Below are 14,105 nucleotides of genomic sequence, written 5' to 3' on the forward strand. Positions count from 1 at the left end.
GCATTTTAACTTCTGTGTGTCAGCCTCCGTGGCTGTTTTGGGGGTGCGTGATGTGGCGGAAGGAGGCAGAATAGCCTTTAAAATCCATTGGAGGTCAATGTATTCCATTATATACACAGTGCTTCAAATTCAGTTTTAACCTTTGATGAAATTTGCAGTGTTGGAAATTTTTATGCTAGAGCAGACACAGGAAATCACAGGTGCAACTCATTTTGGTTTTGACTTACGATCACTGCGGGGCACCTAGAATTTTTATAAGAAAGTCTCTCTTTAACTTGAGTGTAGAGTGTCAGGAGTCCATAGCTTGTCTCTGTAATGTACATTAATAGGTAATATTGATTTGTGGAAATTAATTACTAGGAAAACAGCTCTTGCACTTGCCTTGCACTTACCTTGTGCTTGGAAAGATTTGAGGGCCCCCTTGTGGCTAGCATAAACCTAACCTGAAAACAGATGAAAAGCTTTGAGCTGGTTTTTTGTTGCCGTTTTTGTTCATTTTTTCCCCTTTCTTCTCGGTTACATTTGTTTGCTTGCTTTAGGGTTTTGAATTTTTTTAATTTTAGATTAACATCAGCATATTCCACATCATTTCAATGGAGGACTCAGAGATGGTAGCTGGTGTCAATTTTAAAAGGACAGGCTACTTCTCTTTTATGATTATTAAACTTAGATTCTTATCACCAGGAGAAATAATAAATGCAGAGGGGACATGTTTGGGAAAGTTCACAAAACAAGGGAATTGCAGTTGCATTATTCCATTTCTTAAGGGATGCCTCCCCTTTATTTTTAATCCAGGTATTGATTGCCCAAAGGTAGATGCCATCTCTAGCACAGCCCCAAGCTACATTATTTTGAACATCTTAAAGCTTATTATCTCTGATTTACGTATAGCAGAGGAAAGTGGGAAAATAAGTATCCTTGTTTGAGTGTTTTAAAATCTCTATGAATACTGAAAGCTATTACCTCTCTGATGCTTCAATCACGCCTCAAGAAAAATATTTGCAACTTCAGGTCACTGTGCTTCACACTTGAATTGATGAAGGGAACACCCAAGGCAAAGTTTAGACAGAACCAATTGATTTTTTTTCTGGGAGATTTAAACTATTGTGCATATATTTTTCTAAATTTCTGTCATTGCATTATTAATTAGGCAGAATTACAGCTGTGCTTCAGAACCCACTGCGGCTGAAAGATGTCATTGAGTGTCCATGTGGTGAGCTGGGCTTCTGGAAGGAACTCGGGCTCTTATTGTGAATAAGTGGATTTTGGAGAGAACCTGATTAGGGCTCCGAGTTACTTCCAGCATAATTTGGTTTCTCCTAGATTAGTTTGTGGAGTGACATTGGCATCTGGTCACAGATGAATCACTAACCCTGCCTTTTATTCCTAGCACCAAGGAAAATGTCATGCATGTGAGCTTAAGAAGAAAAAGAAAAGGAAAAATGAAAGAGAAAACCTCTGGTGTTTGGGCCTCGATAGAACCTATGAGAGTTAAAGATGGTGTCTAGTCTATTTCCCCGTCAGTGCACAGGTGTAATGAGCACAGACTGCAGTTACATGGCTTGGTAGGAGTGAAAAAGAAGACTGTGGTGTGCAGGTTAACACTGGCCAAGAATCACTTTATTCTTAAGGAACTGAAAAATTTCAAGCTCTAACACCATCTTTCTTGATCTTTTGGGCAAGATCCTTTAAGAATATGCATAAATCTACAAGGATTGCATCAAAAGGACCCAGGTTCCATCTAAATAAGCTCCTACTGGCCAAAAATTAGATAATTTGAACATCAGTAAGGATAATGACTGCAGTGTATTGAAACTCATTCTATATGTTTAGATGCATGCGCTCGTAATGATATAAAAGCAAACAAACATCAACAAAAACCCCTTCGGAGGATTCTAGGAAGGCAAACTGTTATTTTGAAAACCAGTAAATAGAATGAGTCAAACATTCATCTACCTTGGAGTATCAAATAGTTGATAGGGGGAAGTTTGTCTTCATAGAAGCATGGCAGCTGATAACTGAAGAAGAAAGGATGGTATTAGACTGTCACCATTGTGCAGTCCTCTAACGAATGACCACCAATGGCTATGGCACCACAAAGGGACAAACCACCAGATATTAGTGCCTCCAGATTGAAGTCCACAGCACTGCCTCTGTAGAAACAAGAGTTTATTATTTCAGAATGATTATTCTCCACAACTTTAAATGCTACCTGAAGGTGTATCCATATCCTGGCATTTCTGGCTATTTCTTCTGGGTCCCCCTTTTCAGTGGGTTTCAAGGAGAAAATGAGCTCATGTACAAACCAGTGAAACCCCAAATGTAGAATAATGAGCTAATGACATGTTTTCTTTCTAACTCTTAACTACATTTGGGCAAAATCAGACGACTCCACAGCCAGCTCTTGAGGTCAGGCTATGTCTTGTGTACCATTATACCCCGAGAATCTAACATAGTGTTCTGCATCAAATACATAATCAACAGATAGTTTTAGAGAAACAAATAAACTAGTCTGGTAGCTGAAGAAGAAAGAGAAAAGTCTCAGCTTCACTAGTTGTTTGATCTCAGGAACATCCTTTCAGATCTGTGAGCATCAGTTCCTTCATCTGTAAATTCTGCCTCTGATATGATTTTGTACTGAGAATCAAGTGAAATAATGGATGAGGAAAGTGTTTTGAAAACCATTAAGTATGTTATACAAATAGAAAGGCACTATCAGCTGTGTTTTTTAATTATTAACACAGCTTGTTTAATATTTAAAATGTCACTGTATTGGGTAGTTTCTGAGGCTCTGACATTCATGGAGGAAGGGAAATTCTTGAAGCGGGTGGTGTGCCGTATGTTGAGGGTCTGCTTCTCCGCTACTGCTGGACCCGTTATGGTCATTAGTTTAGTCATTAATTCCCACAACCCTATGAAGTAAGCATTTATACCCTGGCTATTTAGATGAGGAAACTCGGGCTCCCAGAGGTCATACAAGCTAACCAGCTCACACCAAACGTGAGATGGACCTGACATTGAAACCCAGATCTTTCTAACTTTAAACTTATTTTCTTTCCACAGCACCTTAGGTGTTGTTCCCAACATGTCTGAAGTTTTGTGTTCATGCTGCATTCGAATGGTAGAGCTTGACTTGCATTTTCCTTGAATCTTCTCTTCCTGAGTACAGGCATCAGAACAGCCAACTTCAGGATCCAGTAACCTTTCTGGGACACATTTCTGAGTCTTTGTAGCATTGTGTTTAAAAAGACCTATTTTAAAACCAGAAACAGAAATATGGCATTGCATGAGGTTTGGCTTTATCTGAATTCCCTTGCGTCGCTATTTCTAACCACCCTTTATTGTCCTGATATGACTACAGCTTTTGGCTTCCAGGTTACTTGGGAGTGTTTAAAAACGCATGGAACTGCAGTAATTCCCACTTGTCTCTAACACCCTTTCCTCGAGTGTGAATTTGTTATGTAGTTGTGAGGGAGCTCAGGAGAACTGTGTTTAGGACTTTTGCCAAGTTCTAAATATCTAAGAGAGCCTCTGACCCTGAGAGGGGACAGGTACCCCTGCCTCCCCAGCCCCTGCAATGTGCTGCCTCACTCCCATCGACCCACAGGCAAACACAAATCCCTCACCCTGAGATGCTTATTTTGCTTCTGGAGCTTTGAGTTCAACAAAAGCCTGGACCACTGCAGCAGTAAGTCGCAAAGTATCTCTAAGACAGCCTGCCACTTACAAGATGATGGAAGAGACTGTGGGAACTCTCATCACTTTGTGAAATTTCAGATATCATCTAAAAGCCTATGTAACTCAAAGGGTTATTTTGATGACCAAATTGATTAGTGGGAGTACTTAGAACTGTACTTGGACATACTATGCACTCAGTAAATGTTAGCCATTATTATTATTGCTATTAGTACCAATTTTTCTTTCAATAAATACACTGAATTTAAAAATTCAATAAAAATTTCAATTTTTGTTTTAATAACTAAGGCATTTAGAACTGTACTTGGACACAGTATGTACTCAATAAATGTTAGCCATTATTATTATTGCTATTAATATCCATTTTTCTTTCACATGGAACTTTCCATATTTTAAGTTAGCTTGCTTTTAATCATTGCTTGGGGGATGACCTTCAAGGCACTCTTTCTTTGAGAACTGGCAAGGATTGGAATCAGGTGGGGAATCTCTTAAGTATTTTGTTGAATAGGCTAAAATGATTGCCCAGTCCTGATAGCAGAATCTAGGAAACTCCTAACACAAAAGAATCTTTCATGGAAGAATATGGCAAAATCTGGACACAGAAGATTTATTTTTCAGTTTTGTGATGTTTTAGGAAAACCTGTATCAAAGCTGTCAGGTAGGGCTTCCCTGGTGGCGCAGTGGTTGAGAATCTGCCTGCCAATGCAGGGGACGCGGGTTCGAGCCCTGGTCTGGGAAGATCCCACATGCCGCGGAGCAACTCGGCCCGTGAGCCACAATTACTGAGCCTGCACGTCTGGAGCCTGTGCTCGGCAACGAGAGGCCGCGATAGTGAGAGGGCCGCGCACCGCGATGAAGAGTGGCCCCCGCTTGCCACAACTAGAGAAAGCCCTCGCACAGAAACGAAGACCCAACACAGCCATACATACATACATACATACATACGTAAAAAGAATGTAAGCAGACAAGAATAGCATTAAAAAAAAAAAAAAAAAAAAAAAAAAAGGCCTTGAACGCCATGCTGGGCACCAAGGACAAAAAAATAAATAAATAAATAAAGCTGTCAGGTATAAGCCTAAATATCAAAACATGTACCTTGTCCTTGAATACCCTGATTGACTTCTTTTCCTTTGCAAATTGGCTACTACAAAACAATGGCAATGAAGACACCTCCTAGCTTCTACCCTGTAATTCTCACATTCCCGAAAAGCAGCGCCTGAGAAATTAGCTAAGGAGCGAGCACGACTGAACACGCATGGCCTAATAACACAATCTGAGTGTACTATCTGGTGTTCTGCTTTGCCTGGCTGGGAGTAGAGCTGTGAGTGAGATTGAATTGGGCCTTATCTCGCTCTGGGGCGGCTCCAGGCTTCAGGTGGATGCCCGATTGCATAAACCACAGCTTTGCAGAGCAGAGCGCCTGGAAACGTCCTCGTGCCCAAGTCCCAGCGCGGCAACGCAAAGCAGGGCGCCTCTGAACCAAATAATCACAGAAGTCCCTGAATAATGCATGAGAGCAGGACCCTCCCTGGCACATTTGAAACTGTACTGGGAGGAACTGTACTCAGCAAGCCAGCAGAAACACGTCCCTGGAACATGCATTTCCTGAAATTTATTCTTGTAGCAGCCGCTTGGGGGAAACTGAAAGCAAACACGACAACCACCTGAAAATCATGGCATTTTTGTGAGTCTGAGGCTCCTAGGATTTGTGTCAGTATTAAGAAGCAATGTGACAAGATTTAAAATGTTATCTTATTGATAAATACTACTTCTTCCTCTGGGGAATTTGGGGGGTGGACTGATCCTCATGGAGAAATGACCAGTATCGTCCGGAAACCTCTATTTCTTGCTTTTGTTTGGTTGGCTTAGTAACATGTGCAGCTTCCCATTATTAAAGTTAGCTGATACCTAGACTTGCAGAAAAGCTCCATCTCAAGAGGCTGTTTCTGTGAGGACCGGCGCTGAATATAATCAGGTGAGGCACTTCCCTCTTCTGATCTAGATGTCGGCTTTAATATAGCTGCAGTGTGGATGAGTGGGATTTGACTCCACAAATGTTTAGCCTCTAATTCGATATTCCAGCTACTCATTAAGTGTTAAATAAACAAATCTTTTAGGAAGTATGTTTGCTCACCACCATGTCACAAACCCCACCTGGCTGTCCTGGAATGTCCATCTTAGGCTCATGATCTGAACAGGGCATCTTCCTGGTCCAGCTGGGAGGAGGGAGAGCCAGGAGTCTGTTTCATGGCCTTCCCTTGACTTTCAAGTAGACTTGTTTCCTGGCACCCGAAGATGTCAGGCCTCATGGAAGGGCCCTGTCCTCACCTATGCTGACTGTGGTCGGCTATATTTCGGCATTGTGATGATGAAATGAGGGCAATTCTCTTGATTCAGAAATTCTGTTCCTAGCCATGTATTCACTGCACAAATATTTATGGCTTAGGATGTTCATCAGATTATTGTTCATAGTAGCCGCCACTGCAAACAGAATCAGCTAAATTGTCCAAAACTGGGAGATTGGGCACATAAATTAAGGGACATCCATAATTGGAATAGTATGCTCTTAAGGAAGAACATTAAATAAAATGGAAAATATATTCCCCTTGTATTTTTAAGTTTAAAATACATGTTAAAAATATAATGTACAGTATGATCTCAAATCTGTAAAAGAAAGAAATAGATATTTAACTGTGGTTATATCCGAGTGAAGTAATTATAAGTAATTTTCATCTTCTTCTTTTTTTACGGTTCTGCATTGCTCATATTTTCCATAATGACAGTGTGTTGCATTTCTCACTGGGGTTTGGGGGTGGGGATTAATGATTTAAAAAAAAAGACCAGCTACAACCAAAGTATTCTCCCTTGAATGTTACCGGGTACACAGGGAAGAAAAGGGATGCAGAGCCCCTCCCCTCGTGAGGGAAGCACAGTGGGCTTTCCTCTCCCCAATATCTTACCAACTGAAAAGTGTCAAGGTCTCTGAGTAATAAGTAAGATAAAATATGCCTTAGTCAAAAGGGTCTGGCTGCTTTGTAAGTCAGTCACTGTCAGGGAAGAGGTGACCGGCAGCTTGGTAGGGGATGCAGGGTTTCTGGATGAAGTAAGATAAGGACATGTGAATGTTTCCATTTTCTCATCACAATGCCAGACATCCTTCGGACCAATTGCTCTGACACACACCATTGTCAGCCCCCGAAAGTTCTTTATTACAACACTTAACAATCATCGTCCCCAATTTCCCATTTGCTTAGAACATCATTCTTAAATTCCTTAATTTGTTTTCAAGGCTCAAATAAAAGGCCCTTTCATCACTGTGTCAAAGGGCAGTCTGATTGCCAAGCTCTAAGTGCTGTGATTCCCCCTATCAGATACAGAATAGTGCAGATAATACTCTACTGAGATAATGAAGAATGGGCAGCCCATAATGAGTGTGCAGCTCTAAAGAGAGTCAAGAAATTAATTCCATTCTGAGAATTTGGAGAATGACTCCTGCACACAATACAGCAGGGTGGAGGGAGAGCTAAGTTTCACTTTTTAAAAATGCGCACATCAGCTTGTGTTTAAGATAGACTGGTTGTCTGTGCCTACTCCCTGGTGAGGACCAAAGAGCTCCTTCAGATGCCCCCAAGGCCACCTTACAGTCACTCGTGGTGTTCTTTGTGAGACGCTGAGCTTCGGCAAAACTTGATTATATGTAGAGAAAACTCATTTCAAAGTCTGCAGGGCAAGAGGAAGGAGGAGAGATTATTTCCTATACATTTCACAAGGTCTAGGCGAAGGGAAATCGTTAGCCTGGGCTAATTCTGTTGGCTAAGGCACCAACAGAAGTTTCCTGGGGACAATCACCATGAGAATTCCTAAAACAGTGGCTGATAAAAATGTATCTATTTATTAATTCCATGAACATTGAACAACTGAACATCCATGATGTACAAGGTGATGTATCATATGCTCTGGAGGCTGAAGGGTGAGTAAGACATAAAGCCAGTTCAAGGGATAAGATATTCACTGGTCCCGGAATGAAGATAAAAGCATGAGCGGCACATGTTTCAGCAGGTGGGGGTGAGGGAGAGGATCCCTTCTGCCGAGGACATCCAAGGAGGCTGATGGGAGGAGTTTCTAGTTGAACTGGTTTTTAGGAATGCCTCGAACTGTGGATTGTGGAGATATTAACTGTGTTACTTGATTTTACAAGAGGTAAGCTGGTGGTGGAAGGAATATACTTATCAACCCTCCCTGTGAACCTGGCATCTTGTAGGTTCCTTCAAATATGTTCTCACTGGATAGGCATGTCATAGCCTCATGGAAGTGAATATCTTTTAATCACCACAGGCACAGTGATTCCAGGCACTTCTACTCTGCCTCATTTCACCGTTCTGATGCGCATACCAGCACTGCCTCTTTTACATCACAGAATTGAAAGGGAAGGATTAGATAGAAGGAAGAAGGGAATACGGAGGAGGAAAAGGTAGTTTAGAGGAAGCTGACCGTGAGGAAGAGGAGCAAACGGTGAAGGTTGGGTGTGTGATAGGTCTTCAATTCTGATTCTTTCTCATCAGTACCCACGGTTCTGGGTTCTTCCCTGCTGGTCTCTCGCCATGGCTGTCCAACGTCTCTCCTGGTCTCTGCCTACTTTTATCCATCCTAAACTCTATTGCTCCATGAATCTTCCTAAATCAACGCTTTTCCTATTTTAGCAATTCACAGGTGCATGTAGAGCCCGTGACAATTTGGCCTCAGCCTCCTGTTCTAGCTTATGTCCCTCTTTTCATTCATTCATTTATTGACCAAACATCCAGTGAAATGCACAACATGAACTTCCTGGTCTCATTAGGCCACTCTGCTCTCTGTACCTTCTGAAATATTCTCTTAAATATTCTTTGTCTACTGCTTACCTCCATGACTTGCTAATCCATGCCTCTTTTTCTAATCTACCACGTTTACACCTACAATACTTGAGTACATTCTATTTTTTTTTTTTATTCTCCACATTTCCTAGAGCAGCTCCTTACATACAACAAACCCTCAATAAGCATGTTAATTAAATGACTTGCTAATTAAAGAAATGAGCAATTATACAATAAACTGCTTGGTGAAATACAGGTTCTTGAAGCAGAGGGGAAGAAAACTACTAAGTTTAACATTAAAAAAACTCATTTCTATTAATTATCTGGTGTATGAAATATTCTGCTTTTTACCCAAAGTCTGTATTGACTCTCTCTCTCTCTCTCTCTCTCTCTCTGCATATCAGCCATCACAATTGAATGATGGATGTATTAGAAGATTATATGTATTTTTATTCTTTTCACACATTTTGGACATTCAAAAATAACGTCAGATTAGTTTTTAGGGGAGAAAAGCAGGGCCTATTTATCAAAGGCAATATTAACCTTAGTCATTAAAATACACTTATCTCGTATGAAGGTCATTTCTTTTCCACGGCGTCATTTATTGAATGTCTGCAGTGAGTAGGATTTGTGGGGGTGCTATGGGACACCAGGCCTAAGGTCCAGTGGTCAAAGAGGAACTTAAAGGGTAGATGTGACCAAGACTTTCATATGCACGTTAAAAGCGCAGTAAGTGATGCAGTAAATCCTCGAGGCCAGAAAGGTCAGGGGAGATGGAGATGAGGCTTGAGCTGGGCCAGGAAAGACGAGCGGGATGCAGATGAGTGAAGGAAAAGGCAAAGACTGAGGGAAGGCAGTCATGTCCTTCTGCTGTGTTTAGAATTTTTTAATAGGATTACCTTACTGCAGAGCGAGAGACTGAAACGTGTGTGTTCCGTGTATTTGTACTTTCGTAAGCCATGATGGTCCCTATGATAATCATCAGTTAAAATAATCATTGAACTAACCAAGATGCCCCGTCCCCTAATGCCCCTGAGTACACGGGGCTTTGCCATCATTACCCTGAGGCCACAAGAATAACAATTCTAAGGAGTTGTAATTGTTTTTCAGACATTCGTAAATGAATTCGCCCAAACTCTCAATGAAGCAGGTGGCAAATGGAAGATGTGCTGGCAGCACGCCGTCCCTGAGACAGAAAAAGTTATCGTCTTTGGGATGGTTCAGGTCCAGGCAGAACAGTCCCTTAACTTGATGCTTAGCATTTCTCCCACTTTACCAAAATCACTGGGTGCCTGAGAGCTCCTTGAGGACAATGTCTTAGTGATCTCAGGGTCCCCACTGCCTAGCCCCAGTGTGTGGCAAATACCAGGGGCTCAATCAATGTTTGGAGAATTACCAGGTGAGTGAATGGATGGATGAAAGGAGGAAATAATAGTTTGCTTATTAATGTTTCTAAAATCTGGGGAAAGTTTAACGGCCAGGACAAGTGTTGGAACAGATGAGACTCTGCCTCATCTTAGGAGGTTGAGTTAAAAGGGACCGGTGTTGATGAGAGTCTCTACATGTGGCCACAGGGCCTTTGCTTGGGAGCTGCTTGTCCTTCTTCTCTGGTCTGTTTTACCCTCCATTGTGCTGTTGAACAATTAACGTTTGAAAAGGAAAGTTGCAGATTTCAGAGTATTTTTAAGAATTTTCCTTAGATTGGGATAGATTGGGAGTTTGGGATTGACATGTACACACTGCTGTTTTCAAAACAGATAATCAACAAGGACTGTATAGCACAGTGAACTCTGTTCAATATTCTGTAATTACCTAAATGGGAAAAGAATTTGAAAAAGAATAGGCACATGTATACGTATAACTGGATCACCTTGCCGTATACCTGAAACTAACACAACACTGTTAATCAACTATAACCCAATGTAAAATAAAAATTTTTTTAAATAAAATATTTTGTATTTTCTAAAAAAAAAAAAAAGAATTTTCCTTAGAAACTAAATTGGGAGTTATGGGAGCAGAAGAAAATGAGTTTCCGTTGTTTGGGAACAGGGAAGAGAGTCATGAAACTGGAGTGAAGCTTGTACACAATGAAGGTTGGGCGTGTGGCCTGGAGGTAGACATCATTTCATCAATGACTTTTGCAGTTTTCTGTCTGATAGTAGAGAAGCAAATGAAAGTAGAGAAAAAAATAGAGATGAGAAAAAATGCTTTTAATGAATTGTGTTTTCTTCTTCAATAATTGGGTGTTCTTCAACCCTATTTTCTTTTTACTATTATTCTAGCTTTCTATTTTGACTGCTTTGCAAGATTGAGACAAACAAATAAAACATACATGAGAATATGTCTGACTAAAGCAATACCCAAATGCTCTTAGGCACTTGGTTCCAGAACCACGAGATGGGACAACTTTGTACTTCATCAATATGAATGTCGCACGAGTCCATTTTTGTGTCTTGATGTCAGGGTTAGTTTTTGTTACAAATGGACCTCTGACCTATTTGGCTAGTAGAACTTGCAGACATGTGGGGCTTATTTTACTCACGTAAACAGCACTCTACAACTTAGCTAGTCTTTGTTAAATGCAGTGTTACATTGAATAAAGTTAAATTTGAAACCAAGATCATTTTAAAGTGTAAGCCAGTTTCAGTGAGCTTTGAGACCACGTGGATTCCAACACAAAGAAAGCCCAGGGAACGCTATGGCCAATTAATTTTCCCAAGTGAGACCAAAGCCTCTCAGATTCCAGCAGCAAGTTCCAGTTAACCCTTTATGTCACAAACTGTTGTAATTCCCAGCCCTGAAATCCTCCAGCTCTTATGATTATTTTAAAAATCTGGATTGTGTCTAAATTTGGGACACATAAATGGGGTTGAGTCTTATCAATTGATGGTCATCATCTTTTTTGTTTAAATCCTCTTTTTTGTGTTTTCTGTTTCGTCCAATTAACAAGGGAACTTACAGATTTCCCGTTTGTGATCTTATTTGAGCATTCAAAAATCTGTCTGATTTAAATTATTCTGTCCTGATGTGTTTGTCATCCTTAACCCACCTAAGTTACATTATAGCCATCATCATCATCACTGTGTTTATATATTTATTATGTAATTGTTTTGTGAAATAAAAATCAGTCTCTGCCTGTAGAATTGAAATGTGAACAAGTTTCAACATAGGACCAAAGCAGGATTAATAATGTCATGTCATATAATATTCAACCATGGTAATATCCACTCTGAGAAAAACTTATATTGTCAACATTTCCTTGTGGAACCCAGAAATATGTCAGTCATTTTCTGCTTTCCCTACTGACCTTTTGGGAAATTTTCTTCCGCTGATGGAATTGTCATTCTGTCACAGGGAAAGACAACAGAGTAATGTAAAATGGTGATTGGCAAAAGCAAGGGCTCAGGCTGGCCTTTCTGTGGCGGTTTCAGTACATTCCTCCTCTTGATTTAAAGGGAAGCAAGTGTTACTTAAGATTTTGAATTTTCTTTAGCACATTTCAAAACTGGCTAGACATTCAAAATAACTCAATACAGTAAATGTATTGTTTTAAATATTATAGTTCATCAATTCCTTTTTAAAAGCAGCATGAAAAAGAGTGTACCCTTAGATACCTTTTTTTTGCCATTGCTTTTACTAGCTATACATTTTTTCTTAGTTCCAGTTTAGGTTGTCAAGGGAAGACAGGTTTTCTTCTTAGAACTTTTCAGGACCGTTTTTGTCTGCCCAGGGGCACCCTGAGTGTCACTTCTGGTGATAAAGATGGGGTGGGCAGCCCATTCCATTGGCAGCTGCTCAAATGATGAGAAAGATTTTCCTTACTTGGAATCAACGTTTGCTTTCCTCTAATGCCTACTGCTGTGTCTTTTTTCTTTTTTTAAACATCTTTATTGGAGTATAATTGCTTTACATTGTTGTGTTAGTTTCTGCTGTATAACGAAGTGAATCAGCTATATGTACACATATATCCCCTTATCCCCTCCCTCTTGCGTCTCCCTCCCACCCTCCCTATCCCACCCCTCTAGGTGCTCACAAAGCATGGAGCTGATCTCCCTGTGCTATGCGGCTGCTTCCCACTAGCTATCTATTTTACATTTGGTAGTGTATATATGTCCATGCCACTCTCTCACTTCTTCCCAGCTTACCTTTCCCCCTCCCCGTGTCCTCAAGTCCATTCTCTACGTCTGCGTCTTTATTCCTGTCCTGCCCCTAGGTTCTTCAGAACCATTTTTTTTTTTTAAGATTCCATATATATGTGTTAGCATAATGAGGTATCACCTCACACCAGTCAGAATGGCCATCATCAAAAAATCTACAAACAATAAATGCTGGAGAGGGTGTGGAGAAAAGGGAACCTTCCTGCACTGTTGGTGGGAATGTAAATTGATACAGCCACTATGGAGAACAGTATGGAGGTTCCTTAAAAAACTAAAAATAGAACTACCATACGACCCAGCAATCCCACTACTGGGCATATACCCTGAGCAAACCATAATTCAAAAAGAGTCATGTACCCCAATGTTCATTGCAGCTCTATTTACAATAGCTAGGACATGGAAGCAACCTAAGCGTCCATCAACAGATGAATGGATAAAGAAGATGTGGCACATATATACAATGGAATATTACTCAGCCATAAAAAGATACGAAACTGAGTTATTTGTAGTGAGGTGGATGGACCTAGAGTCTGTCATACAGAGTGAAGTCAGAAAGAGAAAAACAAATACCGTATGCTAACACATATATACTGCTGTGTCTTTATCTGTCGACTTTTCCAAATCTCTTCTGGCCTCTTCACACCTCTCTTGCCTTTTTGAGCCAATGGTGCCCTGATCTTTACCTGATCATTCTGAAGCTAACCATTTATAAAACGTATCTCTTCTCAATGTTCCAATAGATGCCATTAGATGAGATGAGACTCGTGATTATAATAACCACAACACCTGACAATTAATAGGCATTCAATAAATATTAGTTACATTTTTGCTTTTAAAAATATCAATATGGTGCCCAGGAAAGCACAGAAGCTTTGAAATCAAATAGGCCTAAATTTTATTGCATCAAGTATTAATTTGCTGTAGGATCTTGGGCTGTATTTTTCACCTTTCTCAGTCTCTTGTGTTCTCAGCTTTTTTTAAAAAAGTCATGATAAAACCCATTTTACAAAGTTATGTTGAAGGTTATCTGTGCCAGTATCCATAAAGTACCTAGCCCAGTTTCTAGCACACAGTAAGTGCTCAGTTAATATTAGTCTCCACACACAACACATCCTTCCCCTACCCCACCTACCTCTTAACCCAGGACACCCCTGTGAACAGGAAAGAGTAAGGAGACTTGGCTTCCAGCTTTGCTCTTTCTAGTCACATGACTTTGGGTAAATCATTCTAACCCCCTTGCACTGTTTCCCTATCAAATAGTCCCCCTGTGTCTACTACGAAAGTTCCTTTTAAGGATCAAATAAAATATCAGATGGGTGATAACGTGCAGTAATCATGGCGTGTTCTCTTAATGTAAGGTATTGTTATTGCTGGTAGTGATTGAACAGTGAATGATTGCTGA

General features: G+C 40.4%; 1 protein-coding gene across 1 annotated transcript in view; it reads left to right on the forward strand.

The window, feature by feature from the left end:
- The window catches only part of HS6ST3 (heparan sulfate 6-O-sulfotransferase 3), a 663,851-nt gene that overhangs the window by 642,457 nt on the left and 7,289 nt on the right, over positions 1-14,105 (forward strand). The gene's annotated exons all lie outside the window — the stretch shown is intronic.

Source organism: Eschrichtius robustus, chromosome 18 (genome assembly GCF_028021215.1).
Source record: "Eschrichtius robustus isolate mEscRob2 chromosome 18, mEscRob2.pri, whole genome shotgun sequence".
Lineage (NCBI taxonomy): Eukaryota > Metazoa > Chordata > Mammalia > Artiodactyla > Eschrichtiidae > Eschrichtius > Eschrichtius robustus.